Source organism: Leuciscus leuciscus, assembly GCF_965113295.1.
Source record: "Leuciscus leuciscus genome assembly, chromosome: 3".
NCBI classification, from domain to species: Eukaryota; Metazoa; Chordata; class Actinopteri; order Cypriniformes; family Leuciscidae; genus Leuciscus; species Leuciscus leuciscus.
This window is the reverse complement of record NC_138727.1, coordinates 65,689,431-65,697,329: the sequence shown is the minus strand read 5'-3', so window position 1 is coordinate 65,697,329 and position 7,899 is coordinate 65,689,431.

The following is a 7,899-nucleotide window of genomic DNA, read 5'->3' as shown; positions in this document are numbered from 1 at the left end:
AGATGTAAAATTGAGAAGAAATTGCAATGTTCAAATCAGAGGAGTCCTTTATATCTTTAAAATATGACAGAAAAGTTAGTATTGTTCTATTGGCAGAGGGACATGAGTAAAAATGTTAAATAATCCTGATAATGACTCATATTCACATATTTCCAGGTCACACTTCACGCGTTTGGGCAGAAGGCATCAGGTCAGATGTCCCACACACCCTCAAAAGTGAAACAGAAGATTAGGGTTGAAATCACGTCAAAACGTCATCCTCTTTTTGAAGTGCAAATATAAGTTGAATGCTGCATTTTAGCAAGCGTTTATCTCCTTATTTATGAGTTAATTTAGTTTGGAAATCAAAGATCTCATGACATTTTTAAACTAGTGCAGTTTTCTTTCCTATGTTGACGTGTTCCTTATTGGAGTTGGGTGGGAGGACACTGGGTGTCTACAGTTTTTTGATGTATTGTCCTTTCACAAATTAATACATTTCTGTCACAGAATCACTTCTATCACAAAACAGATGGCAATATGGAGTCTCGAGCCTAAGACCTTTTCAACAAGATTTCTAAAAGTTTTGATTATAAAATAGTGCAGTAATCTTTGTAATATGAAACCTGACACCACCCATTAGGTGAAAATGATTAAAGTACAGTGTCCATGGCAATGCAATGTCCAATTTCAAAATGTTTTTCACAGGATGAATACTGAGGGTTTAAGCTTTTGAATGATACCTAATTTATGAAGATAAAATATGTGATAGGAAAAATGGCAGTAATAAAATGAGCACCAAACATAGACAGGTAACAGGTTAAAGTCATATAATAACTTTCTCTAGACTGTTCTTAAGCTGCTGTTATACTCATTTCATTACTTTCATTTCAACTCGACTGGCTAACATCTGTAAGAGTGCTTCACAGCCACTGAAATGTTAGTGATCAAAACTGATAGTTTTTGGTAATGTTTTACAATACGGTCTTGTTTATTGAAAGGGTCATATAATGCTTTTTATTGTTTTCTTTTTCCTTTAGTTTGTAATGTATGTGCATATATAAGATCTGCAAAATTACAAAGCTCATAGTCGCACACAAAGTGATTTATCATATCGAACAGAAAACACTAAACCAGACCTGCCTAAAACCCCTGGATCCAAGTCCAGATGTTACTTCTGCTACCTGCAATTATTTTGATGGTAGCAGGTGACAGAATTTTCATTCTGGGTGAACTTTCCCTTTAAGTGTTGCTGATAGCAAGTCAGAGAAAACAACACTTTAACAGACAGATAATAGACACGTCTTGCCAGTATTTGATCTACCAGTGCATAAATCAGAAAGATACAGATGACCAGCAAATGAAAGGTCAGTGACTGTTGTGAATCTTCACATACGTTTAATACTATACTTGTATAGTATTCACACATACTGAATACTATACAAATGTAAATGAGTCCATATAAGGAGCTGAATTTAGGGAGGGTAAGATCAATTATAAAATATACTGTGTCTTCACATACGTTTTGGTACTGGTTATGTTGACACAGTATATTTTATAATTGATCTTACCCTCCCTAAATTCAGCTCCTTATATGGACTCATTTACATTTGTATAGTCCTTCACTTTTTATGGACGCCACCATCTTTTATGTTTACATTTATGTTTTACAGTTTTAGAAATGGATGCCAATGATGAAATATTTGGCCTTATTGCCCATGTGACTGTGATAAATAATTATTACAAAAGTCAGATGCGTCTGAGAAAAGTCCTGTGGCCACTGAGCAGTTTTTGTTTAGTCAAGGATTTTCCAGTAAACAACAGGTGCAATGTAAAAAAATTCTATAAAATGTACAGCAACTCACTGGCAATTTTGGTTGCCAGTAAGCCTGTAAATTTACAAGAGTACTGTAAATCATAAACTACAATTATACTGTAAAATTATACAGCACTCATGTAAAAGTGTTTACTGTAACATTTACAGTATGTTACTGTTATTAATTATGCACTGAATTAAAAGATATAACTCATTTCATGGGGAAATCGATTGGTCAATTGCCATTAAATATTTATACTGCGATAAATTTATTTCATTTGAGTCCACTAAGAAAAATACTTCAATGAGTTAACTAGAAACATCAATTTAACTAGATCCTGCTAGTTAACAACAGAAAAACATGCATGAGATGAAGAACTTAACAAAAAGATCATCAATGCATCAGCAACTACACAGTCACTGCCTTTAAATAAAGCAATATGCAGCATATCATCAGTGTTTCTGTGCTCTGGAGTACTCTGGCGTGGAAACAGCCAAAGGAAAGGTGTAAGAGTACTCATATGCAAGAGGCGTGTGTTGCCCAAGAGGGGCTTGTTGAAGTGCGTAAAATCCTGTGGATACTGCTCTCTTGTGGTGACACTAGCAAAAAAGGGGGAACCCAAAGGGGCTGTGTGCTGGCCGGGGACAGCGGCTCACAAATCAGCTGTTCTCAAAATAGCACCACGGGAGAGAGCTGAACGGACAGGTCACGCAAGAGAGGTGTAAAAAACCTGCAGATAACGCTTCCAGTGTGGGCAAGGCCAAAGGAAGTGAAAAGCCCCTTTGGTAGGCGATAAGGGTAGCCTCACAGTATGTTCCACTCAAGGAAGGTCTGTACGGGCTAGTGATCATAAGCTGAGAAATGAACTGCTTGTCTAGTGTTTGTTTAAACGTGGAAAAAGCGTATGATATTTTAATGTTGGGTGCTGAGTGTGTGGTATTAGTTGTCTCAGTGTTGTGTGTTGTATTAACCATTTGCACTTATTGTACTAACCAAGTACTAACTGCGCTGGCTGTGATATTGAGTGTTGAAACAGGTTTTTGAAAATACCTTATTTTAAATCAGGAAAAAGACTGAATACATTCAAAAAGTCTTCAGCATAACAGAATAAAAAATAAATGCAAATAAAAACTAACATTACTAACAAAGTTCGCCTGCATCACATCTGTCAAATAACAGAACAAAAGTTAATAAATTGCATAATAAGGATGAGACTTGTGACAGTCAACCATTTGTCATGTGTTTCGTGAAATGTGGATGTATGGATATTTGCCAGCGTTGCTGAATAACAGGCAACAGGAATAATGTTCCCAGGTATTTATTGAAGAAAATTCAGAGAAACAGCACAGATAAGTGTCACAGCCAGGGCCTGAAATTAACACCCGACCACGCGCCAAATGCGGGTGAATTTTGCAATTGGCGGGTAAAACTGTCAATCTACCTGCCACATTGGCGGGTAGCCAATGAGAATTGAGTGATTCATTAGTTGTTGGGGTTTTTTGCGTCTGTTTTTTATTTTTGTTTTAAGTCCGCGACGTAAAATACGATGTTTTGGATGTGCGAGTAACAGTATTAAACTGTTGGTGAGATGGGATGAGATGAGATAAAGCAAAGCTGACGTTGGTTATGGTACAATGACAGTTATGTGTGTGTGTTACGCCTCTGTAAAAGAGGAAATGGACAATAAAACACGGACACGATGCAGCTTCTGTCCAGTCCAATGTTATAATGTATTTACCATGAACAGCATAATAACATGTTTACACAGTATCACAGTTAAACCTGTTATTTTCCCTTTGCACGACATAATAATGTCCCTCTAAGAAACTACACAATTAGGAAAAATATCAGCTGGTCAGTTATAACTCTATATTACTGAAATACCTGAGTTAACCTCTAAAGGGAGTTACCAAAAATATATCAAAATATGTTTACAGCATCTTAAAACAGTATTATTTAAACAAAAATAGATTTGAATTTACTCTGAAAATGTTTAGAACAATAAACAGCATAAAATATATTCTGTAATGCTATACTGCTGTTTTATAGTTATTAATTCAGAATACACTTGACATTTTACCCTCAGTAGTAGCATTGTGCTTACACATAAACTATGTTGCTTCTTTACATTAAAAACTCACTTTTCTTAAACCTATACAATAGCACTTTTACCTTATCCGTATGATCTAAAACAAATGCGCACAAAGAAAATGGCTGCGGTGTTCCGCTACTGTCACGCTTTAACCTCGATTCACGTGCTACAACATGTGCTCCAGTACACAGCTAGCACGCAGGCTACACTAGAGCAACACTTCAGACTGCTAAATGCACATGAATCATTACAATCACTAACATTTACTTCCCGCGTGTGCCTTACATTACTAAACACATCTATAAATCATTCAAACACAATACAACCCTCGTTCATATACCTGTAAAAGAGGAAATGGACAATAAAACACGGACACGATGCAGCTTCTGTCCAGTCCAATGTTATAATGGACGAACGTCAGCCGCGCGCTCCGTACACAGGCTGAACGAGGCATTATTAATCGTTAACAGATCCTCACTGAACAAGGCATTAGCGATCAATCACAAACTGGTACTTAAACTTAAAGTGAAACTTATGTAAACAAGCAAACATATTGTAATTTAAATGTTATACAATAAAACAGCATTTTAAACACAGATTGTCTTGTCTTTTTATCTTATTAATCTCTTTAGCCTCTTTTACCCTCTTTTAGAGCAATGGATTACTGATCTACAACTTATAAGTGTATTTTAACTTTCTCCTTTTTATGGACAATTTTAAGTATATTTTAACTTGTATCAACTCATTCAATGACATGCAATGTATGAGTATGACATCATTTTTTATCATCCTTACATACTCCCCTTCAACACAGATGTCGTCCTCGACATCCCAACCAACAGATGAGTAATGATGAATGCAGTTAAACAGTACATATGTCACCAGATCACCTTTGCAACAGTTCGTATACAAACACTCAGCTTATTCAAAAGTTCAGGAGTGTGTGTAGTGTATATGTTAGCACTCGGCTTGTCTATCAGTCCATCATTGAGTGAAGTATGTATGTGTGTGTATTGATAACACTCAGATTGTTCAACAGTCCATCAATGAGTGTGTGATGTATGTTCAAATGGTTAAGTGTGTTAACACTCAGATTGTTCAACAGTCCATCAATGAGTGTGTGATGTATGTTCAAATGGTTAAGTGTGTTAACACTCAGATTGTTCAACAGTCCATCAATGAGTGTGTGATGTATGTTCAAATGGGTAAGTATTAACACTCAGATTGTTCAACAGTCCATCAATGAGTGTGTGATGTATGTTCAAATGGGTAAGTGTGTTAACACTCAGATTGTTCAACAGTCCATCAATGAGTGTGTGATGTATGTTCAAATGGGTAAGTGTGTTTCACATTCAGTACCCTGGTACCACAACAGACGGGTAGCCAAAGTGCTGTACTGGAGTCATCCATGCATTTGCTGCTTGCATGGCTCTATAAGGTGCTGGTGAGTACCACTGCATGATGTTACTTGTGGGTTCGGTGCTGTAACAACCAGGATTGCCCAACTGGTCATATGTGAAGACTCTTGGAGGCCGTCTCTCCCTGACTGGTCGCTGATATCGCTGTTGATGTCCACAGTGAGTTCCACTTTGAACAGGTGACTGCACTACGGACGTTCCCTCCTCCAGGGCAGTGTCCTTTTGAGCAATAATCTCCTGTTGTCCTGATGTGTCCCTCTCTGTCAGTGTATCTCCACTATCTTGCTCCAGCTGGCAAAGGTCCTGTTGCTGAGGCTCAGCATCCTGCGAAAGTTGTTCAACTTCCTTGTCAGCATCCTGACTGTCTGTGTCTACTTCGGGCTGTATCACAGGGAGAGGCTGATCCATGGGCGGATAGTATCCATAGTCATCTTCATCACTATCCTCAACGTCTACTTCTTGGTGTTGTTGCTCCCTTCCTTTGCGGGTCCATGCTGTGATTTGTCTTTTTGCTTTAGCTGGTTTCAATTGTATTTCCAGTGGTAAATGGTCACACGGCAACAGCAGGTTACGATGCAGTATCCTACGTCCTCTCGCTTTGCCTTGTTCTGATATTATTTCATATATGGGCATGTCTTTTCCCACCTGACGGATAACTTTGTGAATGCAATCCTCCCAGTGATTTCGGAGCTTCCCAGTTCCGCCCCTGGGTGTCAAATTCCTGACGAGAACCCGGTCACCCTCGTGCAATACAGAACTCCTCACTTTGCTGTCATAATTTCTCTTACTCTTTTCAGCACATTTTTTTGCATTTGCCGTTGTGATCTCATAAGCCTCTTGCATCTGTTCTTTCCACCTTCTCATATACTCCTGATGATCAGCAGTCCCAGCCTCTGGTGTCAAGCCAAATAATAAGTCCACAGGTAATCTCGGTGATCTTCCAAACAGGAGGTAGAAGGGGGAGAAACCTGTGACTTCACATCGAGTGCTGTTGTATGCGTAGATAAGCTTGGGCAATGACTCTCTCCAATCTGACTTCTGCCTCTCTGTGAGCGTTCTCAGCATTTGCAGTAGTGTTCTGTTCAGGCGCTCCACCTGCCCATTACCTTGTGGGTGGTACGGTGTTGTTCTTGAGCCCATCACACCACAGTTCCTCTTCAGCTGTGCAAACAACTGATTTTCGAATTCCCCTCCCTGATCATGATGGATCCTCAGGGGGAACCCAAACTTCAGCGCATAATCATTAAATATCTTGTCAGCTACAGTTTTGGCAGATTTCGATGTGGTGGGGTAGGCTTGTGCAAAGCGTGTGTAATGATCTACGATTACCAATATGTATTCATATCCACCTTTACACTTGTCTAGATGCAGAAAGTCAATAGATACAAGCTCGAATGGCTGAGTGGTGACAATCGGTGTGAGTGGAGCTCTTGTTTCTCGACAGGGTTTTTTTCTGTTTAAGGCAGGTACAGTTTTGAGTGACATAGTGTTCAATTTCTCTCTGCATGTGTGGCCAGAAGAAGCGATCCCGAACAAGTGATGTTGTGCGTTCCACACCTTGGTGTCCCATATCATTGTGGAGCTGTCTCATAACTGTTGACTTGTATATTTCAGGGAGAACAAGTTGTGTCCTGGTTGCAGTCTTTCTATGAAGTATCCCATCTCCATCAAAGCTGAGCTTCTCCCAGTCTCGGAGGAGACACCTGCTCCCTGCACCGAATGACTTTAACTGCTTTCCTACAGGTCTTTCATTTGACTGTTTACAGGCGATGATGGGGCCAATATCTTTATCATCTTTTTGAGCTTGACAGAGAGCTGCTCTTGAAAGGGGCGTAGTCATGTCTTCATCCGTTTCCGCACACCCAGTAGCCGTAATGGACCAAACAGTGTGTGAAACACTCATTTCCACAGCTTGTACTGTAGTTTGCACAGAAGGGGAGGACATTTCCTCTGAACATTCTTCAATCATTGTCTCTATGTCACAGGGCATTCTTGAAAGGCCATCAGCATCACAGTTCTCTCTGCCCGGGCGATATTTTATTGTTATGTCGAAGTCTGCTAATTCAGCAACCCACCTCTGTCCTGTTGCGTTCAGCTTGGCCGTCGATAACACGTAGGTTAGTGGGTTGTTGTCTGTATACACAGTGCAAGATGAGCTGATTAGGTAGTCTCGGAAACGCTCTGTAACGGCCCACTTCAAAGCCAGAAATTCAAGTTTCCCTGAATGCAGATGGTAGTTTTTTTCTGCTTTGGTCAGTGTGCGAGATGCATAGGCTATTACACAAAGCTTACCCTCCTGCTCTTGATATAGCACTGCACCCAGGCCTTGCTGTGAAGCGTCTGTGTGCAGGATGAACGATTTGTTGAAGTCTGGAAACCCAAGTATTGGCGGCTCAACCAGACAGTCAATCAATCCCTCCAATATGTGTTGATGTTTTTCAGTCCATGTGATTGGCTTGTGTGATGGTGTCCCTTTAAACTTTCCTTTCACTCTTTTTGTCCTGGTGTTCCGGTCTTTCTGCTTATCTGGGCCAGGGTCTAATTCCATTAGGGCGTAAAGAGGGTTGGCGATGCGGGAGAAGTCCCTAATATA